At 40.5% G+C, this 24,213-nt stretch overlaps 1 protein-coding gene across 2 annotated transcripts in view; it reads left to right on the plus strand.

Annotated features, from left to right (window-relative positions):
* Window positions 1-660: 660 nt before the first annotated feature.
* The window catches only part of norpA (no receptor potential A), a 105,995-nt gene continuing 82,442 nt past the window's right edge, over window positions 661-24,213 (plus strand). For both annotated transcript variants that reach the window (XM_089734543.1, XM_089734542.1), the window contains exon 1: window positions 661-799. The gene's annotated coding sequence lies outside the window, so the exon portion shown is untranslated. The remainder of the gene's footprint in view (window positions 800-24,213) is intronic.

Raw genomic sequence — 24,213 nt, forward strand, 5'->3', positions numbered from 1 at the left:
AAAAACTGTACATCAAATATAACTCTAGGCAGGAAGAAGAGTGAATTCGTGATGATGAACGCTAGATCAACTTAGTATTTTAACTATTTACTTTTTTTTCATTATAGGCGAATAGATGAGCTAACAATATAGCGTGCTTAGCGATTACCGGAGACCGATAGCAAAGTGAAATAATAAACAATAGTTTGAAAAAACTAACAAAATACGCTTTTATAGAAAATCCAACTTTTTTTACAATAAAATCATTTTTTCTTACACTATTTTTAGTTGAAATTTATTAAAATTTATTTTCTATTTTTAGTTAGATTTGCTACAAAAGCGTATTTTGTATTTTTTTTTAAACTTATTTATTTTTCATTTTTTCAATATATCTTTTTTTCAACTTTTTTTTTAAATATTGAATTTTCATCGGTCCTTAATATATATACCAAATTTCGAGTTAATCCGACTTTTTGAAGGGGGTCAAAACCATGTTCAAAGATTCCGTTACATACTAACATACATAAGTCTGAAACTAATAAAAGCGTATTAAAAACACAAGAATATTCTGATAAAACGGCGTCACAGATCTGGCAACCTTAGCACTCCGCGCATGACCTTGCCAAATGCGCATGCGCGCTTGCCACTAGCCGTCCACATTGGATTTCCACATTTCACACAGCAGCTCAGAGCACAGTGTGCTAACGACCGCCGCGGTGGCTTATTCCGCCACTAGCGCGAGCGAAACGCGTTCTAAAACAAATACTAGATCAAATCTAATTCAATTGTTTATCCTCTGCGCTTAGTGATTTCACATCGGGTAAGTAAAGATGTAGTGAAGTTTATAGTGTATCGTACACATGGTTTTTATTTTATTACAGTCAATCAATCGTTTTACGAGTGTCGAATTCGTTTGTAGCCGGTCAAATGGCTCCTTTCGTACGCATATTATCTTCATTCAAACATCTGTGTTATATCTGTAATGAATTGTTAGTAAACTGACCCGGTTTAAGATTGAAATAACACGCTATTTTTATGACCCTTGACCCTAAAATTAAATCAGGATAGTATTTTCGGGATGACGGTCTGTGTTAGTTCTTATGCGGCTTGCTCAAGTCATATGCAAATATTAAATATGTTATTAGAAACTTGCTAATATGCAGCGAAGGAGAAGCACTGGACGAATCGTGTCCAGCCAAACCGTGACTTATTTAATGAGATTTCCTATTGCCGTTGTAGACAGACCAGCTTGCGTTCCTCCTGATGGTAAGTGGTCAATGTCGCCGAAGAACATCAACTATGAAAGGGGCACAGCCAAATAAGACAGTTCATTCCAGAGCTGGAAGTTATTTGGCAAAAATTATGACTTAAATCACAATGTCGATGAATGCCGAGTGATAAGGATGAACTCTATATGTAAATATAAAAAGTATGTCAAAAGGAGATTATGGTATCATCTTGAACAATTCACAGGATTTTCGGTATTATCGACAATCCAAACAATTCTCTTCTGTTTGAAGTCAAATGAAAGTATCTAGTACTTGAGAGATGCGTCCCTGAGATGAGAGCAATGGCATACGCCTGCATGTAACCTTACCCCTTCTCTTTGTAAAGCAAAAGTATTTGTCCATGTGCGAAGTACCGCTTCGATTTGCTAAGGACTCCCAATATTTTAAGAAGCTATACTTCACCTTCCACGTGAAAATGATAATGAACAGGTCTCTTGAGAGTACTAATGCCCTCGTAAAATAGCAGAGATTGCCTTTTTTTTCCTACCTAAGCTATAGCCTTGAGAGGCTATTTCAGCGTAACCTTAACTAGTAGGTGAGCTCACGGGGCTCCAACCGGAGTGATGCTAACACTGACCCTAGCAAGAGCAGTGCCTCGCAGAATCTACCTCCGGATCGGAAACGCGACCACTGAGAAGATCCGGCGAGAAACTCAGTGGGCTGCGTCTATGTGCTAAAGATTGCCCTTGGAATTGCGGCACCATCAAAGAAGCATTTCAATCAAACGATGAAACTAAAAAAAGCTAAACCAGGTTAATGAGTAGAGTACAAATCTCATTGAAAATAGTAACTGACTAGCCATAATTTATATATCCTAATATTATAAAGGTAAAGGTCTGTTTGTTTGGTTGTCCTTCTTTCGCGTCGAAACAAAATAACGAATTGACATGTTTTTTCTTTAAGTAACAGCATTAGGTCAGTAGAATGATATAGGCTACCTTTTATTCCGAGCTGAGTCTGCCCGTCTTGCTACCGCTGGGGTGGCGCATGTCGTCGGCAAAATCAGGAGATTGGGCCTCGACGTGGCACTCAGTAAATCCGAGGCCATGTGGTTCCACAGGCCCCGGAGAGTGCCACCTGTCGATGCCCATATCGTGGTTGGAGGCGTCCGGATTGGGGTCGGGGTGCAGTTGAAGTACCTCGGCCTCATTCTGGACAGTCGTTGGACCTTCCGTGCTCACTTTCAGCACCTGGTCCCTCGTTTGTTGGGGGTGGCCGGCGCGTTAAGCCGGCTTCTGCCCAACGTCGGGGGGCCTGACCAGGTGACGCGCCGCCTCTATACGGGGGTGGTGCGATCAATGGCCCTATACGGGGCGCCTGTGTGGGGCCAGTCCCTGGCCGCGGGGGTGGCGAAGCTGCTGCAACGGCCGCAACGCACCATCGCGGTCAGGGTCATCCGTGGTTATCGCACCATCTCCTTTGAGGCGGCGTGTGTACTGGCTGGGACGCCACCTTGGGCTCTGGAAGCGGAGGCGCTCGCCGCTGACTATCAGTGGCGGGCTGACCTTCGCGCCCGGGGCGTGGCGCGTCCCAGCCACAGTGTGGTCAGAGCGCGGAGGGCCCAATCTCGGCGGTCCGTGCTGGAGTCATGGTCCAGACGGCTGGCTGATCCTTCGGCCGGTCGTAGGACCGTCGAGGCGATTCGCCCGGTCCTTGTGGATTGGGTGAATCGTGACAGAGGACGCCTCACTTTCCGGCTCACGCAGGTGCTCACTGGGCATGGTTGCTTCGGTGAGTTCCTGCACCGGATCAGAGCCGAGCCGACGGCAGAGTGCCACCATTGTGATTGCGACTTGGACACGGCAGAGCATACGCTCGTCGCCTGCCCCGCATGGGAGGGGTGGCGCCGTGTCCTCCTCGCAAAAGTAGGAAACGACTTGTCGTTGCCGAGTGTTGTGGCATCGATGCTCGGCGACGACGAGTCGTGGAAGGCGATGCTCGACTTCTGCGAGTGCACCATCTCGCAGAAGGAGGCGGCGGGGCGCGTGAGAGACGCACAATCCCGTCGCCGTCGAGCGGGGGCCAGGGAGGCGGATCTCGCCCAAGCCCTGGCCCTCTAAGTGTTTCGGGTCTCTCTCACATGTCGGTCTGGGGACCGGCGAGGGGGGCCTAAGAAGACGACGTGCAAGCTGCTCTGCACGCGTTTTACGCAAGAGCATCCGGGTGATGGAAGGCCGGCTATCCTCGACCCACGCTGGTTCTGGTCCAGCGGGGTATTCCGTAGGATAGCTCACTCTAACCGGCGCCATCTAGGCGGGCTTCGGATAGCCTGCCGACCGAGAGGGCTGGTGGTCGTGGCGCCGACGACCGCCGGTCCGCCGTCCCGAGGGGGAGGGTGATGGGAGAGATGTGCTCCGCACTAAACGCTTCACTTTCCCCCCTTTGCCTCTTCATGAGTTCTGTCTCATGCGAGGTTTGGACGTTGGTTGTTGAGCGACAGGAGGTTTTAGTCAGTTCGACTCTGACATGCTCCGCCCTCTATCCCCAGTGGAGGGCGGAAGTCCGGCGATTTCCTCCTGACCAAAAACCTTTTATTCCGAAGAAACATCTGATTCCCACAGGATACTACTTTGAAGCTTTTCTTTAAACAGTCACGCGTAGCCGCTGGTAACAATTAGTATAGTATACACCCTAAAATTCACAATGATAAGCCACAAGCACGTGTCTAAATCATCACTTAATTGACATTTAATTAAATCAATATTAAAAACGAATTAATAACATAAAACTAATAAGTATCATACGTCGTTCTGTATTAATACCTAGTAATTAGTGTTGCCTAGTTTAAAAGAAAGAAAGAGAGAGAAAAGGGTTAGAGCTAAAAATAATTGTTTGGTAGGCTTGTAATCAGTTTAATATTTAGCTTCTAATTACTTTGGAAATAAAGCCCAGAAAGGGATTGTGAGCTGACGAGGGCTCTCTTGAGGGTTAGTGGTAAGCCTTGATTAGAAACGAGAATCAAGAGGCATTAGCGAAACTGCTCATTTATAGATTAGAATTCTATATTAGATACTAGCTGACCCGGCAAACGTTGTTTTGCCATATATGCGCCATCTATTGATTACTTACTCAACCCAGTCGAAAGGTATCGACATCTATTAGAATCATTTGGAGTTAACAGATAATTGTGACTGTCAAATAATAACAGACAAATAATTAGCAATAAATTAAAATTGCGACTATAATTTGAGATTTAAACTATCCTATCTCTCAATTTGGATCGAACTGCACATGGTGTGCGAATTTTATTATAATCGGTTAAGTGGTTTAGGAGTCCATTGAGGACAAACATTGTGACACGAGATTTATATATATTAAGATTATGGGCGAGTGAGTATCTTATCGATTCGAGTCAAGGGACCTCTCACGAATAAGGTACCGTTTTATTAGACCCTTCGGCAGCTGGTAGTCTTCGGTATTGTAAATGTTTATTTCAATGCGAAGATCATCCACTCAGGCTCTTTGTGGTGATCTCAATCTCGTTATTCGGTATTTGTGAATACGCAAAATTCCTTTACAAATTTTCGTTAGCACCACTCGGGTTTTTTATCAGATTTCTTTTATATGACGATAGACGTTAAACTTTTGATTCCTCGTCATTATGATGATGTCTTGTAGCGAGGTCGTGGCAATCACCAGCTAGAGTCTTATTATATTTGTTCATTGCTTACGAGGGTCGATGAAGATCGGGCCCAGACACAGATGTGAGGTTGCGAATATAAAAGCGAAGCCCAAGCAATTGAAGCAATAAACCAATTTCCAAATGTCTGAGTGTGTCAGTACCTAAATATTCGTATTGAAAAAAAAAGCAGGATTTTTATTACCCTCCCTTGTTAAACTCTGTGTAAATAAATGTTAAAATACGAACTGTTTTATTTAGTGCCCAATTAAATTAATGATGCACAACAATTGAAGTCAAAGTTCAGGAACGTTCGTGTGCTGAATAAACAATGCAACACATTTTATGCCTCGTGAGGATAATGTTGTTATTATGTTGTTAGAAACGCGAACAAAGTAGGTACGGTCGCCAACACAAATGCTATAATTTTATTAATATTAATTATAGTATTTAACACATTATTGATTGAGAGTTTATTGTTTTAACGGGGGAAATGAGGTCTAAGTAGATTTGATGTTAAAACGCAACCTTCAGACACCATTAAACATGAGATCGAAAACTCGAGTGTATTTGGTAACATGTCAATATATTCTAATAATCATCTGACGGAGAACATTCCTAAAGATTACATGGCATGTTACTTTTATTTTTTGCCTACCTATCCCAGTAGCCTCGAGAGGTTATGCCAGCTTTAACTCACCTATAGGCAAGCTCACGAGGCTCTGGGGAATAGCTCTACCAAGTGCAGTGCTTCGCAGAATCTGCCAGTCGATCGGAATAGCGACCCACTGAGAAGATCCGGCGAGGAACTCCGTGTATTTTTTATTTTTTTATTTTTTTGCCTACCTAAGCTGGTAGCCTTGAGAGGCTATTCCAGCGTAACCTTAACTAGTAGGTGAGCTCACGGGGCTCAAACCTGACGACGTTGCTAACACGAACCCTAGCAAGAGCCGTGCTTCGCAGAATCTACCACCGGATCGGATACGCGACCCACTGAGAAGATCCGGCGAGAAACTCCGTGTATTTTTTATTTTTTTGTCTACCTAAGCTGGTAGCCTTGAGAGGCTATTCCAGCGTAACCTTAACTAGTAGGTGAGCTCACGGGGCTCAAACCTGACGATGTTGCTAACACGAACCCTAGCAAGAGCCGTGCTTCGCAGAATCTACCACCGGATCGGATACGCGACCCACTGAGAAGATTCGGCGAGAAACTCAGTGGGCTGTGTCTGAGGGTTAATTTACTCGTCGAGCCCTTCGTCGCAAGCGACGGGTTCGACGAGGACGGTGACCGGTGCTTGAAGTACCTAAAAGCACCGTCAAAGGATCGGGAGGATCCGAAATGACGTGTTTTGGGCGACGTCGACTGCTTTCCATTCTTTCCGCAGGATCGGGAATGTAGTTACCGGCGGCCACGATGAGAGGGTTCTCGTGTCGTGCCGCTTTATCGAAGAGGAAACTCACTGGGCTGTGTCTGACGGTTATATATTACTGGCGGGGCGTGCCTACAAGCATCCAACATATTTCTAGCAAGAAGCCAGCACGAAGACAGCAGTTTCTTGTACCATCAAAAGCTTAGATGTGAGGAAACTTACGCTAAAAATGTAATAGACTGCTAATTCTTGACGCACGCAATCTCTTGATTAGAAAACACGTATGTATAACATTATAACGAATAGGGTACCCTAGTAAACAGTCATTAAAATGTAATTTCTTCTACTTATCTGGAGAAACTATATAGGAAACCGACATAAGCGAGCATTAATAAGCCATTGTTATAGCCATGACAGAGAATAAGGCGTTTCTGTACCCTACGGGTTAGTATTAGTGTTACGTCTTTCTTTCTGCGTCTTCTCCAAGGGTGGTAGGATATCTTGTGAGTCCGTACGGGTAGGTACCACCGCCCTGCCTATTGGTGCTGTGAAGCAGTAATGCGTTTCGGTTTGAAGGGTGAGGCAGTCGTTGTACTTTAAAAACTGAGACCTTAGAACTCATTTCTCGAGGCGGGTGGCGGTATTTGCGTTGTAGATGTATATGGGTTCCGGTTACCACTTAACACCAGGTGGGCTGTGAGCTCGTCAAACCGTCACAGCTACAAATATATATAAAATAAAGAGAGGCCTTCAGTATCTTCAGATTGGAGGCTTCATTCACGACGCGTTATGGTGTATGCGGGTTACAAGAAATTCACAGCGTGGTGAATGAAATTATTAATAGTTATTTCAATCACTGTTTTTATCATCTGTACATAACGTAAAAACAAGATTAGCCTTATCATCAGTCGTTTGATCCATCCGTTTGATTTGCGCATGTGAGTTCTTGATAATTTCTACGGATATTTACACTACACGAAGTCGGTACGAGACGATCGTAATACGACACGATACGATTTGTGTTTCGCTTCGCTTTACGGTACGCAAACAAAATAAATGACAAATTTTTCGAGGTTAATGTGTGTGTGTGTTTTTTTATTGCTTAGATGGGTGGACGAGCTCACAGCCCACCTGGTGTTAAGTGGTTACTGGAGCCCATAGACATCCACAACGTAAATGCGCCACCCACCTCGAGATGCAAGTTCTAAGGTCTCAAGTATAGTTACAGTGTACACACAAAAAGGCAACTTTGACTCATGGATGAGTATTTTTCTGCCAAAAAAGTAAAACTTGCAAAGATATAGAATAGACTAACATTAATAATAATTATTATAGACTAATACGTATTAGTTTATATATTAATACTATGCTAATTTATTATATTCGTATTAGTCTATTATACGTTAGTCTATTATAATTATGTCGGAAAGAGACCACAATTATTAACACCATCATCAGACATCCTAAGGGCGAATAGGGTGATCGAGCTAAGAGAAATTTTGAGTACACCAATCATGTTTGTTATCTTAGAACAATTTAGAAATATTTTTTTGACGTTAGCAAATGAAAACGAATAACAGTTCTTATATAATATATTCTTATATAATAGGTATCTGTGGCGGGTAGCCATCATACAACGAGAGATAATTAACAGATGCCTGAATCTCGCTTACGACATTTTCAAGATAAGCTTGCATATATACAAGTTCCGAACAACAACATTCGGACCGTCGGTCTACCGAGCAATATCACCCGCTCGGTGGAAGATCTTCCCTTTGTCGTATATGCCCCCAAATATCGCTCTTCAAGAAAGTTTCTTTTTTTGAGAGGTACTATATTTTACTATTTTAATTAACAGTGCAGTTTATTGCAAACACAACACTTGTGTAATTTGTATACCGGTGGACGCCTAAAAATACATGATAATACCTTCAACAAATCGAAGGGCTAATAACCTTCACATAAATACATCACGTTCAAGCTTACCACAACACGTTGAGCTGTGCTGTGCATAATGTGCATTGAAAGGTTCTTTCTCCTTTGGCAATGACAACAGCGAACATAATAACAGCGAGCAAAACTAACAAATGATTGAAACTAAATATTTACGCTTTATTCTCGCATCGTTTAATTGCATTTTACACTTTCCGACTAATTTATCGTTACGACTAAAATGTCGTCCGTGATAACGGAATCTGTAAACTATTCGAAATTTGAAACCAAGAACTGTTAAAATTTCGTTGAAAGCACATGTATAATTACAAAAGTTCGATTCCACTCAAGCAAATTTAAGGAATACAAAATGTTGAAATCTCTCAGGCAGGTAACAATTTTTCTAATGAAATACTTATATCTATAGTTATAAAATGCGCACGAATTACTTCCGTTTGAGGTTTATTTCAAAAATGGACAGGACGCTGGAATCCCCGCACACAATCCCGCCAGGAAAATTAAATCTAGTGCAACAACTAACGACCTAGTCTGTAGCTAATTAACAACAACCTGTAATTGGTTGTTACTAGAGGTCCCGCAGTAGTCGAAATTCGACTTTAATTAATTGGAATTGTAAGTTTTTACACTATTATGATTGTATTTTATACTTCTATATTCACAAATTTCGCCAAGACTACATTATAAAAAATATTGATAAAGACAAACAATATTTAATCTATTCTCAATTTGACAACAGACGTCAAGAACAAAAGTTTGACAATAAATAGTATGCATGCGTGTGTGCGTCAAATACATGGTACGTAGTGTGTGTAATGTTTTCTTTATTTATTTAATGTATCTTTTATGCATTATTTAAAAAAAATATTAGCATTGTGCACTTCTCTATATTCTCTATAAGTGTGGAAAATTTCATACTCCTCCGTCCGCGCAATTTTCGTAAAAAGGGATACAAAGTTTTTGCTTCACGTATTAACATATAGATTCTCTTAAAAATATACCTATACTAGCGACCCGCCCTCGCTTACGCTTCGGGGATTGAAATGTATCATTAATTTTATTGAATTTTCTTTTATACAAATCTGATATTTGTAGTACGCATTCTGTCAATGTCATTTCAAACGCCTTTAGGTTACAATAGAAACTTTAATACGGTGATTAAGTTTTCTTAAGTTTTATAATTTAGCGTTCAATCTGCTTAATTTTTTTTTAAATAAAAACCCTCTCCTTGTATACTCAGTGTTTCTCTTGACCCTATTCGCCCCTACGACGTCTGACGGTGGTGTTAACAATAATATATATGGCTTCTTCGACATATATATAAACTAACAACACATCACATCACATACAATAGAACAATAAATTTGTCAACCCTACGTTATTTATGCACAATATATAGTATGATATCGATCTTATAAAACACATAAAAGATAAGGAGATAAGATATTGATTTTATTCGAAAACTCGATACGACAGAGAATAAATAGATTATATTATATACTAAATAATCCCGTTTCTATTACTACCTTATTGATCAGACAACACCGACAGACTAAGCCCTTTCGACCCGAACTAGTTCATTTCTAATTAATTATTTACGAAGACCCTTGTCAATGTTCAATGGTGGGTGATTCAATTTGTTCGAATTTGATATAGATAAACTCTAAAGATATATCTTGGGGCTTGAAATCATCGTGGCCTAAAGAATAAAACGTCCGGTGCATTCGTATATAGGATGCAACGGTGTTCGAATCCCGCTGGCAGGTACTAATTTTTCTATGTTCACGATTGACTTCCACGGTGAAGGAAACTCCGTGTTGTAAAAATCAAACACGCAAAATTATAATTCGCGTAATTACTGGTGGTAGGACCTCTTGTGAGTCCACGCGGGTAGGTACCACCGCCCTGCCTATTTCTGCCGTGAAGCAGTAATGCGTTTCGGTGTGAAGGGTATAAGGCTGCCGTTGTAACTATACTGAGATCTTAGAACTTATATCTCAAGGTGGGTGACGCATTTTCTTTGTGGATATCTGTGAGCTCCAGTAATAACTTAACACCAGGTGGACTGTGAGCTCATCCACCCATCTAAGCAATAAAAATAATAATAAAATATTTAAGATGACAGTTCTTGGCACGTCCGGTAAAACAATGATGTGGAGAGGCTTTTTGGTGAGCCAAATATTCTGGGGGAGATGAAGGCATGGAGGTTAGGATGGCTCGGGTATGTAATGCGTATGGAGCAGGATCGGGTTATGACACGGGTGTACGCGGGTGTACCGGAGGAACGCCGCCCAAGGGAGGCCCAAGTACCGCTGGTCTGACGCTGTGGAAGGAAATGTACGTGAGCTCCAAGCGTCGGACAGGCAAGCTGTTGCGCAGCGCCGGGATGAATGATAAAGTTTATTGTCGGAGGCCAAGACCCATATCGGGTTCATAGCGCCAGCGCAGTATTAACATTAATTATATAACGACCACGATCACTCAGTCAAAAATGATACAACTTAGAGGAAGAATCTTCGGTAATCTACGTTGTCTCTCTCGTACAGAACATTTGATTCTTGTCTTGTTTTCATCGTTGGAACTATTCTAGTGTCACATCATGATCATGATCGTCGACGAAGTGCCTTAAAAGCTTTTGATAAGAAGTCACGGTTTTTAAATAGTATTTTTTATTTTTTATTTATCCGTGCCTAATTGCTGATAGCTTAAGAGACTGTTCCAGCTACTCAAGAACCGGTAGATGAGCTCACGGGGTCTATTTACAAGAGTGTTAGCAAACTCTTGCAAATAGACCCCGTGAGCATATCCCTAGAAAGAAAAGTGCTTCGTTAAATTTATCACCGGATATAACAGTTACAGAAACAATATAAACTAGGAATATGGAATTAAAACGTATTCGAGAACAATCCCGAAGATCACGGAACAACGATTAATCAAAATGAAACTTCTAGAATTTACACATTATTTCAATAACAAATAATGGAGCGTGTTGTGAATTTGCATTATCATCCATTTCTGCTGCGAATCTATTCTGACTACGTTAACCATTTATTACCAGGTGGGCCTTGAACTCGTATGAATGTCTAAAAGAAAATAAACAAACGTGTTCGCTAGACACCACGCGTAATACCTCTGGGAGCGAAATTGCGAAATTCATGAATAAATATCCAGCCATAATACATTAAAACGAAACATATTTTATCAGAAAATGTGGGCTTATTATTTAAATAACAATAGCCATAAATAATAGAAGGTTTTCAAACAATAATCACAGCCAGCCTCAGCGGCAAGCAATGTTACTGACAATAGAGACATCGTAACTGACAGTTGTTTGAATTGAATACATAGAACAAGAACTGTCATGGCGGCGCGGCGGCGTGGGCGGGTAAAACATTCAGGCGCCATTGTGCTCGAGAATTACTGAATAAAATTAAATGTTTACTTGACAAGTGAATACTGTTTCCTATGATGTTAAATGAATGCGCAAATAATGTGAGGGATAAAATTAACGTTATGTGAATTAATTTAGGTGGATTTACTATATTTGAATAATAAGAACATAGAACATATTAATGTGTCTAATGTATATTAAGACAAGCACACACTACTCTAGTGTGTGTACTCTGTAATTCATTATTTTCCTTTAATATTATAATACTAGCGACCCGCCCTCGCTTCGCTTCGGAAACATTAAAACACACATGAAACAAAAAAAAAAATTAAAAAAAGTAGTCTATGTTCATCAGGGACAATGTCGGCTTCTAATGGAAAAAGAATTTTTCAAATCGGTCCAGTAGTTTCGGAGCCTATTCGAAACAAACAAACAAACAAATCTTTCCTCTTTATAATATTAGTATAGATAGTATAGAAGTATAGATAATATTTCTTTGATTTCTTATAATTAATATCAGATTTAATAATAAAAAAACGCTAAGCTTCCAAAGTGTGTAGTGAATTGGATGTGCATATTAATTTTGTAGGATAACCGCTAGTCTAATTGAATTAGGACTCAAATAACAACGCGATAAAATCCTGAAACACACAGTCCGGTACCCATTTCGAAATCTCTAACTGTAACTGTAAAGAGACCTGAAAATAAACACGTACCTACCTAACTATAATAGTAATAACGTCATGTGATAATAAATATTTGTAGTTACCCTCAGACACAGCCCGCCGAGTTTCTCGTCGGATCCTCTCAGTGCGTCGCGTTTCAGATCCGGTGGTAGATTCCGCGAAGCACTGGTCTTGCTAGGACCAGTGCTAGCACTCTCTCTAAGACTGACTCCGTGAGCTCATCTACCCGTCTATTAATAGCTGTAATAACCACTTAAGCTACCAGCGACTAGGTAGGGATAAAAAAAACCCTAAGGACTTTGATCATAAACAATTAGCTCATAGTCCAGAGAGTTGTCACACATATGATGTCATATGATCCAGTAAGCAGTACTAACTCTGTAAACTCACGTAACACTGACTCATTGAGTTTCTCGCCGGATCTTCTCAGTGTGTCGCGATTTTTTTTATTACCCTTGTCTGCCTAGAAGAGCATACGGCTCACCTGATAGTAAGTGGTTACCGTCGCCCATGGAGTTCAGCAACGCCAGGAGCAGAGCCAAGCCTCTGCCGTTAAGTACTCTCCACAAGCCTCGTTTGAAGAAGGATATGTCATAGCGCTCAGTCCGTATTCGATCCGGCAATAGATTCAACGAAGCACTGCTCTTGTTAGGGCTGGTGTTAGCAAATTCTCTCAGGTCGAGCCCGTGAGCTCACCTAACCGTCCGCGCGTTGATGGAATATCCCCTTAGGCTACCAACGAATAGATAGAGAAAAAGGTTAATGTTCCCTCGACTCTGACACACGTGGCACGACTAACATTCGTGATGTGTGCACATCACCGATTCCATAGCAATAAAAAAATCTCTTTGTAGTGGAAATACACAACAACATTTCCCAAACAACTTATTTGCGTTGAAAGCTATTCTATTCTGCCTCTAGTTACATGTTTACGCTTCAGCATGTTTGGTTGGAAACGTGTTTGGTTAGGCGGTTGTTTCACATCCAACGGTAATTCGACTAGAGTTAAAATTGCCCTGTAAAGACGCCGCGAAAACAATGTTGAAATTAGGCGGTCTGTTTGTTCACGTGCTTACGCTGTGTAGGTTATGATTGAAGTGGTATTTTAATTGCCACAGTCCGAAAACGATGTAGGTAGGTACATTTGAATTATTTCAACTTTATTTCCTCAAAGGATATAGTTGAAAAAGTCGGAAGATAATTAATTACGCAATCAACCCTTTTTATCGGAATATACTAATTGAACAGTAATTAACAAAGAAAAAATAAGTGTTTTATCAACAATTGTTAATAACGCTGTCAACTTGAGACAATGTATGCATTCAGGTCAAAGTCTGAATTTAGTTGAATTTAGTATTACACTTTCCTTCAATTATAATAATATACCTATATAATGAATTACTCAGTAGAATGATAGTGTTCATAATGAAATATTTTTGTTGGCCGATATTCCTTGCGATATCTCGTCATCTCTATCGTTCTGCATTGACTCTGGTACACTTTGGAAAAGGGTCTTTATGTCCTTACAGTATGCCTTATGAATTTTTTTTATGAAAACAAACATTCCCTTTGTCTTATTAACACGTTTATTTTTCTTTCTCTTTAAAATCACATTTGTAGCTTTTTGTGTTTCAACTTAGTTTTTCTGAACAGATTTATAATACTAACCAGTCAAAGCCAGGTGGTCAATGAACTCGTCACCCATCTATTCAATAATATATACTTTTATATATGTTTTATACATAACGAGGAGTGTAAGGTTATTATATTTGGCTATTACTGGTGGTAGGACCTCTTGTGAGTCCGCGCGGGTATGTACCACCACCGTGCCTATTTCTGCCGTGAAGCAGTAATGCGTTTCGGTTTGAAGGGCGGAGCAGCCGTTGTAACTATACTGAGACCTTAGAACTTATGTCTCAAGGTGGGTGGCGCATTTACGTTGTAGATGTCTATAGGCTCTAGTAACCACTTAACACCAGGTGGGCTGTCAGCTCGTCCATCAATCTAAAGAATAAAAAAATATATATTTAAGCGACATTTCGCTTAATACGCCATATTTATCTTTGTAATTAAAGGTCCGTTTTATTTGGTATTAGCATCAAGAACCCGATGTTTTTAATCGAATTTCAATTATGTTTACACCATTCAAATGGCTGAGGAATGTTTTTTCTTTCACATTTTTTTTTCAAATTATTAATTTTAAATGGCTCTCCTGTAAAATTTCAAAAATGTCTCTTAAACTTTTCATAACCATATTCTGATATAACCTTGTAACCACTATCTCGTAAATAAATCGTATACTCCAATAATTATTTGCATTTCGTTCTATAAATGGCTTCTAAGGGGAGGGTGGAATTAAAATCAAGTGACCCAAGAACTGAAGCAACGATCCGTCGGTAAAACCTACTGAACATTATATATATTTATAGACAACACTAGCTTTCCGCTCGCATCTTTGCTCGCGTGGACATTTATCGCGTAGGTGGAACCCGCAGCTATGCGATGAGATGTAACCTATTGCTACGCCGGTGAGAGTAACGCCATCTATCACTGAATAGTCGAACGAATATCAAAGGATATAGTAGCATCTAGAACGCTCGAGAAGTACATCGCCATCTATTGTCAGATAGCGGAAACACACAGTACTCGACTTTTGTGGAATATTCTCGACGATTCTGAGAGATGGCACGCAGTCAGTTAGTAATCGGAACTTCTCGAAGCGAAACAGCGAACGGATCACTTGAAGCGAAACGGAAGAAGCAAATTGAGAATTTTAAAGTGTTTGTGAAGTGTTCTAAGTGCTGATATAGTGTTCACTTTTACTTCGCTAGATTTTTTTATTTATCCCGAACCCCAGCGCGTAACACTATATATTCCAAGGTTCAAAATATTTCCATACTGAGTTTCGCCAAGATCGGTTCAGTGGTTTCGGCACAGAAGCATAAGAGGTACATTCGTATTTGCAATGCTAAAGTTACACCATAGATTAGAATTACACTGACGTTATAAACCAAACGAGAGGTTGGGGTTGGCCAAATTAAATCCACATTGGGAAGTCCCCTAAATGAGAGCAGTAGGATAGCCTCGAGCAGAAAGAGATGGCGTGACATAGTAAGTAGCATCAATTTTTACTGATGGTAGGACCTCTTGAGTCCGCACGGGTAGGTACCACTGCTCTGTCTATTTTTGCCGATAAGCAGTAATGCGTTTAGGTTTAAAGGGTGGGGCAACCGTTGTGACTATACTGAGACCTTAGAACTTATATATCCCAAGGTGGGTGGCGCATTTACGTTGTAAATGTCTATGGGCTCCAGTAACCACTTAACTCCAGGTGGGCTGTGAGCTCGTCCAGCAATCTAAGCAATAAAAAAAGTCTGCCCCTCCAACACTATATGACCAGATACCCAAACAAAATTCATTATACTCTATTCCAATTACGAAGTCCCATGAGACAGATGTTATTATTATGTTATCGTGTGCGTTTGCGTGTGCGTGTGCGTGTGCGTGTGTGTGTGTGTGCGTGTGCGTGTGCGTGTGTGTGTGTGTGTGTGTGTGTGTGTGTGTGTGTGTGTGTGTGTGTGTGTGAATTAATTGTATAATGATTTAGATTGATTGTGTATTTTTTTTATGATGTTTACGACAATGAACAAAAAATGATTATTATTTCAAACTAGTTGACTCGGCAGACTTCGTAGTGCCTCAATCGGTAAATAAAAGACCTAAACTTTTGTATAAAATAAACTTAAAACAAACAAAAGGAATCCGTCCGACGGGGGCCACATTAAATGAAAAACAAAATTATTATTTTTATTTAATTCCGAGCATTTTCTTATTTGTCTACCTTTTAAACCTTCCCTGGACTTCCACAAATAATCTAATACCAAAATTAGCCAAATCTGTCCAGCCTTTCTCGAGTTTTAGCGAGACTAACGAACAGCAATTAACGATCGGAGAGATTATGAGAAACGTGAAGAGTTACGTTCTAAGAAGTGTCAAAAGGGACTTCGTAATTGGAATAAAATATAGTAGTCTTTTTTTTTTGTCCTTCTGGACAGACGAGCATACAACCTATCTGATGGTGATTACCGTCACTTCTTCTTCTTCTTCTCCATCGCTCCTTCATTGCTGAAGATCGTGACTCCGTTTCAGCTTGTCGACTGCCTGTCTCCATCGGTTCGGGTCAGTTGTCTGGTGTAGTGCAGTGCTAAGTGGTCCGCTGGTTTGCTCGGAGATCTGTTCACCGTCACTAATGGGCGACAATGATGTCAGGAATAGGCCAAGCCGCTGGGTACCATTAAGTACACTCCACAAGCACCGTTTCCTCGTTTGCAGAAGGGAGCTCATTCCAAAGCCGCGACACATGGCAAAAAGGATCTTTGGAAGGGCACTGTGGATGAACACAGTGGTTCTAAGTATCAGTATCTTTTTTTTTTTTTTTATTGCGTCGATTATCGCGACTTATACACATTATATAAAATACTTCTCCGGTTTAATCTTAGGTTTTTTTATAATTTTCTTTATAATCTTTTTAAAGTTTCGACAAACTTTACAGTTTCCGTTGTCACGGACGAATAGAAAACGCGAGTTCAAACCGTAAATATCGTTTTAATTACAGAAATAAATGTTGTTGCTTAAAAATATCTCATTGAGAACCTTCTAAACTAGCTCAGACTTCCTTAAACACAAGGTCGATGACATATTTGTTGAAACTGATTATAAATAAATTTGTTTTCAATAATAACGCGCTCTTTAAACATCGACAGACATATACATCATACATGCCGTAACTGACCTTGAGACATGAGTTCTAAAGTCTCAGTTTTTACAGTCTCCACCTGCCCCACCCTTCAAACCGAAACGCATTACTGCTTCACGGCAGAAATATGCAGGGCGGTGGTACCTACCCGTGCTAACTGACAAGATGTCCTACCGCCAGTAAAAATCACCTTTGAACCAGACTCAGAACGTAACCAAACCGTAGCAACTCGTGGGGTACAGAAACGCCCTATTCTCTGTCATGGCTATAACAATAACTTATTAATGCTCGCTTATATCGGTTTCCTATATAGTTTAGCTAGATAAGTAGAAGAAATCACATTTTTATGACTATTCAGTAGGGTTGTAATGTTATACATACGTGTTTTCTAATCAAGAGATTGAGCATACCCGTGCGGACCCACAAGACGTCCTACCACCAGTGAAAGTTTTTTTTTTCTTATTGCTTAGATGGATGGACGAGCTCACAGCCCACCTGGTGTTAAGTGGTTACTGGAGCCCACTGACATCCACAACGTAAATGCGCCACTCACCTTGAGATATAAGTTCTAAGGTCTCAAGTATAGTTACAACGGCTGCCCCACCCTTCCAACCGAAACGCTTCACGGTAGAAATAGGCGGGGTGGTGGTACCTACCCGTGCGGACCCACAAGAGGTCTTAGCACCAGTGTAAAATTTTAAATTACTCGTCAACGCTAATACAAAGATTAATTCCGAAAGCACTCCCAAAACTTGCTATGATCATTCCAACGCACGATGCAATGAAGTCATTAACCTTTGTAATCGATTAGATCCATTATGATCGCGTGCGACTCAAACGTAATTCGGTCACACGTTATCAACGAAGATAAAACGTGTTTATCGATAAGAGCTGTACACACGTACCGAGCTGTTTGCAGCTGAAAAAACGAATTTAACTTAGTCATTTTTTTTAAGCTATAGCATAGCTTCTATCGCGGGGGCCTTGAGCGCGGCGACTGAATCAAGAAATTCCGTAACGAAAATAACCTGATACCCCCACTACGCCTATTATGTAGCTCGCGTTCAACACATTCATACGTTGCGCTGGTGTAGTGTTTGTGAATAAGCGCGCGGCGTGACGTCGCACTGCATGAGCATCATGAAAAGTCTGCCCATCTCTCTCTCACGCGGTCTAGCTTATGAGTGTGAAGGGGACAGTTAATGTTTTGCTTTTGTTAATGTTTATAAGTATAGCGTGATCTTATTTTTATTATTGTTTTAATATTAAATTATTATTGTCTAATTGTAATTGCATAAGTTGATAAAAAATGCATTTGCAATAGCTTTACCGCGGCAGTCCTCGAGTGCCACACGTCTTTTTTTTTATTGCTTAGATGGGTGGACGAGCTCACAGCCCACCTGATGTTTAGTGGTTACTAGAGCCCATACACATCTACAACGTAAATGCGCCACCCACCTTGAGATATAAGTTCTAAGGTCTCAGTATAGTTACAACGGCTGCCCCACCCTTCAAACCGAAACGCATTACTGCTTCACGGCAGAAATAGGCAGGGCGGTGGTACCTACCCGTGCGGCCTCACAAGAGGTCCTACCACCAGTCATTGGTAGCTTTAGTCCGCGCTGGTCGGCACAACGTTCTACGAGCCTTTATTTTAGACTAGCTTTTGCCCGCGACTTCGTCCGCGTGGAATAGTTCACAAAATTAAATAATGCTTTATTTTAGAACAAATTTGGTTAGCATAAAAAACGTTATAGTGAGCCAACCTTAACATATAGACCTATGCTTTCGAAGACTTTTTTTTAGATCTTTTGTAGGGGAACAATTCTGTCATACATTATTTTAGCGAAACTTCAACCGTTTCTGCAGCGCAGACAGCGGAAGCGGAAACATTCTTTATGGGTGCTCCGCTTGTATTGGTCTTAGCGTGATGTTATATAGCCTATAGCCTTCCTCGATAAATGGGCTATCTAACACTAAAATATATTTTTTAAATCTGACCAGTAGTTCCTGAGATTAGCGCGTTCAAACAGACAAAGACTGCCAATTGTACTTTTTTGCATTTAACGTATCGCACTGTTTATTTGTTTTTTGGTGTACAATAAAGAATAGTCTGTTTCTCTCTCTCTCAAACTCTTCAGCTTTATAATATTAGTATAAAAAGTATAGATTGCTTCTACACAAAGAAATCTATTGATGCTTACGTTGTAATCCTCAATGATATGTACGTGTTCCGATACACATTTAAGAACACTAAGCAATAGTCGTTTAGTACGTTTGCGCTAAGAAAATGACATCATCTTTGTTCAGGTAACTAAATCGTGCGCGTAACATTCGGTTTGCAGTTCAAACAGGAAACAGTGCTAATTTCGATTTTGATTTTAAACACTAATAATAAATAATAATAATAATAAATAAATATTTACTAACAATCACGCCAAGTTAACTGGTCCCGTGATAAGTTCGTAAAGAACTTGTGTTACAGGTACCAGATAACGGATATAAATGTAAGATTTTCATTATACACATACATATATTTTTAATATACATCCATAACCCTGGAAAAGACATTTATATTTATCATACAAATATCTTCCCTTGGCGGGATTCGAACCCGCGACCCCCTTGTGTAGTGACCATGTCACTTACCACTACACCAGACACTAGCCGTGTTCCAATTTCATTGGAGTTTTTTTCCCTCTACCTATTCGCTGGTAGCCTAAGAGGCTATTGTCACACTCTTGATAGGGTGGACGTCATAATAATAATCATAATAATAAACAATCGCTCAAACCCACTGGATTTCTCGCCGGATCTTCTCAGCGGGTCGCGATTCTGATCCGGTGGTAGATTCAGCGAATCACTTCTCATGCTAGGACTGGTATTAGAAATTCTCTCAGGTTAAGCCCGTGAGCTCACATATCTGTCGGAGCGTAGCTGAATTTGGAGTACAAGTATATACTTGTATATGTAGTATGTATAAGTTTATTGCGGTGGGAGGTCCCCTAAATGAGTGCAGTAGAATGGCCTCGAGCAGAGAGAGATGGCGGGACATCGTGAGACGCATCAAGTCTGTCCCCTCCGACAGTACATGACGATCACGATCACTCAGTCAAGAGTGACACGATTGAGAAGAAGGATATATATGTATATATATTTTGTCCCTACCTATTCGCTGGTAATCTAAGGGGCTATTCCAGTTACGCTAACTCAGTGTCTAGTTCGCACGTCGAACTCTGAATTTGACGAGTTCGTCGAGGCACCGGTGCTTGAGGGACCTAACAAGAGATGTTTTGGACGGCGGCGGCTTTGAGTTGTCCCTTCGCCTGGCTCGGATAGGTAATTAGTGGCAGCCCCGATAAGAGGGTTATCGTGTCACGCCCCGCTTTGTGGAATAAATTATTTATTATTGCAACAGGAAAACTATGAACTTCATGTTTCAATGATAATTTGCAACAGGTCAGTTTGCGAATGCGCGTCCACTATTTTATAACACAAAAAGCAGCCGACAACGACTTGCTGTGGGATTGTTGACGCATATGAACGACGATTAATACTTACCATCATATGGATATATTTGTAGTCTGCCTACAAAGGGCATAAATATAGTAGTAGTATGGTGGTAAGACCTCTTGTGAGTCCGCACGGGTAGGTACCACTACCCTGCCTATTTCTGCCGTGAAACAGTAATGCGTTTCGGTTTGAAGAGTGGGGCAGCCGTTATAACTATACTCGAGACCTTAGAACTTATATTTCAAGGTGGGTGGCGCATTTACGTTGTAGATGTCTATGGGCTCCAGTAACCACTTAACACCAGGTGGGCTGTGAGCTCGTCCATCCATCAAAGCAATAAAAAAATAGTAAGGCTTCAAACACGTGCCTAAGTTTGATGACGGCATATAAACCGAAAAAACAAAATTATGTGTTTCACAATATTCGGCGATTTACAGAACAGGTCTTCTGCATCAATTCAATCATCTTGAAACCAATTTAGCCACTCGACTCGAATGAGTCATAGAAAGCATCGCGTGTGAACGACTCATAAAACGCCCGGGACTGGCCACTTAGCATTACGGCTGTCTTCAATCATGTACCTACGACATAATCTCTTAAGTTTTATGTCTAATATAATGAGAGTTAATGCAACAATCAAACATTCCAGGCCGCTGTGTTTCTCACCGGATCTTCTCAGTGGGTCGCGTTTCGGATCCGGTGGTAGATTCTGCGAAGCACTGCTCTTGCTAGGGTTCGTGTAAGCAACGTCGTCCGGTTTGAGCCCCGTGAGCTCACCTACTTGTCAAGGTTACGCTGAACTGGTCTCAAGTCCATTTACATTACGTAGAAAAAAAAAACATACCTTTCTAATTATTCTACGAAACAAAAGTATCACGACCTTCTTCCCTCCTTTTTTTATGGCTTAGATCGGTGGACGAGCTCACGGCCCACCTGGTGTTAAGTAACTGGAGCCCATAGACATCTACAACGTAAATGCCGCCACCTACCTCGAGACAAGAGTTGTAAGGTCTCAGTTTTAACAGTACAATAGTACCTTGCTGGATAAAGTTTGGTCGTGGTTTATCTCATGGCCATAGTCATTGTCTGACCGATGATAATCGGTGGCTCCATTAATGGTCACACCTTGAGAAAGTTCTGTATTGTAGTTAAGCACGATAATTTTCCGTCTACTGTTTTCCGACTGTAAAAATAAATATATATTTTTTTTTTTGTTGCTTAGATGGGTGGACGAGCTCAGAGCCCACCGTCCCACCCAGAGTCCGCACGGGTAGGTACCACCACCCTGCCTATTTCTGCCGTGAAGCAGTAATGCGTTTCGGTTTGAAGGGTGAGGCAATCGTAACTATACTGAGACCTTAGAACTCATATCTCAAGGTGGGTGGCGCATTTGCATTGTAGATGTCTATGGGCTCCAGTAACCACTTAACACCAGGTGGGCCGTGAGCTCGACCCACCTAAGCAATAAAAAATAAAATAAAAAAAAACATGCCTCAAGGTATACGGTGGCATTCATATACGGCCACTTAACATCGGATGGACTGGGTGCTCGTCATTAGCTCAAAGCTATCAGAACCCAAAAAACCTACGTTCAATACGTAGGTATCTGCTATATATAAGCTACAATAAAAGCGAGTACATATACATACATACACATACATACGTCTGTATGTACTAACAATTAAGCCACAAAACACAATAAAACATTAAATTGAACAATAGATATTAAAACGTGAATCCTTTACAAGAAAGGCTCGTGTATACGAGAATAAATAATATCCAGCTGCGCAAGTGACATGGGGATATTATCAAGTGTCGATTAATACAGATATCGAGATAATGAAAAACGTCGATTATCCCAAGCAATTAGCCCTGTCATTAGCGAACCAGAATTCTTGTAATTCGTGATGTCATTTTGTCATAAAAATATACGTAATAAAATAGAAAACATAGATAAAACAATAAATATAAAAGTCTTTAAAAGTTAAAACTTTTTAAAAGTCGTCGTGGCCTAACGGATAAGACGTCCGGTGCATTCGAGTTGAGCGATGCACCGGTGTTCGAATCCCGCAGGCGGGTACCAATTTTTCTAATGAAATACGTACTCAACAAATGTTCACGATTGACTTCCACGGTGAAGGAAAAACATCGTGTAATAAAAATGATACCCGCAAAATTATAATTTGCGTAATTACTGGTGGTAGGACCTCTTGTGAGTCCGCACGGGTAGGTACCACCGCCCTGCCTATTTCTGCCGTGAAGCAGTAATGCGTTTCGGTTTGAAGGGTGGGACAGCCGTTGTAACTATAATTGAGACCTTAGAACTTATATCTCAAGGTGGATGGCGCATTTACGTTGTAGATGTCTATGGGCTCCAGTAACCACTTAATACCAGGTGGGCTGTGAGCTCGTCCACCACTCACCTAAGCAACAAAAAAAAAAATAAAAAAAAAATAAAGGCTTAGCCACGTATGACGTCATGACATACATTAAAAATAATATGGCGGGTGTTCTCGCAATGGTAAACAATCAAGATTGTTCAACTCGTAATAAACACGAAAAATGTTCATAAACTTCCATTAAGACTGAACAAAACAAGCTGTCATTTGTGTCGGACCGTTTACGACAAATAACTATTAGCTTCCAAGTTTTTTTTTTCTTCGGGGTAAGACAACTTTTACCGTCCCTGCTAATATAATTAATTTATCTATTTAATAAATAAAATAATTCTATACATGTCCTATATGCCTTCCAAAGCAAATTGATTGTAATGAAACTAAGACTATTTATTGTTAGTCAAAGCGAAGATTTCCATCACAGTATTCAGATTTGACTATAATGAATTAAAAATAGCAAATGATAATTTAAATAATTACCGTATAAATATTTGTTTTTATTTACCCGGTTGTTTTTATTTATCACGGGGCTAGTGGTTTAGATGAGGTTACGTTTGATTAGTTCCGAAAAAAATATCGAAAGAAATCGAGTCCGAAAAAAACAGAGTAAAGTTTATGTTAATCGTATTGAAACAATTACTCTGATTTTAGATACCAACCGAAATCCTAATATTATTATGTCATTTTTTGTTGTTGTTTAGTTGTGTGGATGGACACAGCCCACCTGGTGTTAAGTGGTTACTGGAACCCATAGACATCTACAACGTAAATCGCCACACACCTTGAGATATAAGTTCTAAGGTCTCAGTATAGTTACAACGGCTTCCCCGCCCTTCAAACCGAAAGGCATTACTGCTTGACGGCAGAAACAGGAGGGGGTGGTACCTACCCATGCGGACTCACAAGAGGTTCTACCACCAGTAATATGTACAGTCTATGTACAGTATGTATTGAAGGCAAATACAGACGATTGATATTGTGGGAACAATGTCTCAACATTTATAATTAATTATGTTTGTTTGCTCGACGCGCATTGTAGCAAAAATAACGCGTGGGGTCAATGGCCTCAAGAGAACGAGGGGGTGCCTGGAAGAAACGCCCCCTTTTTTACAGGTCCACTAAAAATGTATGCTTAGTAAATTCATAATCATTCCGTTATGATAAATTGAATAGCCGTACTAATATTTTATGTATAACAGTAACTGTAACGTTTTCACGCCTATTCTACTGAATCGATTAAGGGGATTTGTGCGGAAATACCTAC

The sequence above is a fragment of the Bombyx mandarina genome, chromosome 18 (assembly GCF_030267445.1).
Source record: "Bombyx mandarina strain Sakado chromosome 18, ASM3026744v2".
Lineage (NCBI taxonomy): Eukaryota > Metazoa > Arthropoda > Insecta > Lepidoptera > Bombycidae > Bombyx > Bombyx mandarina.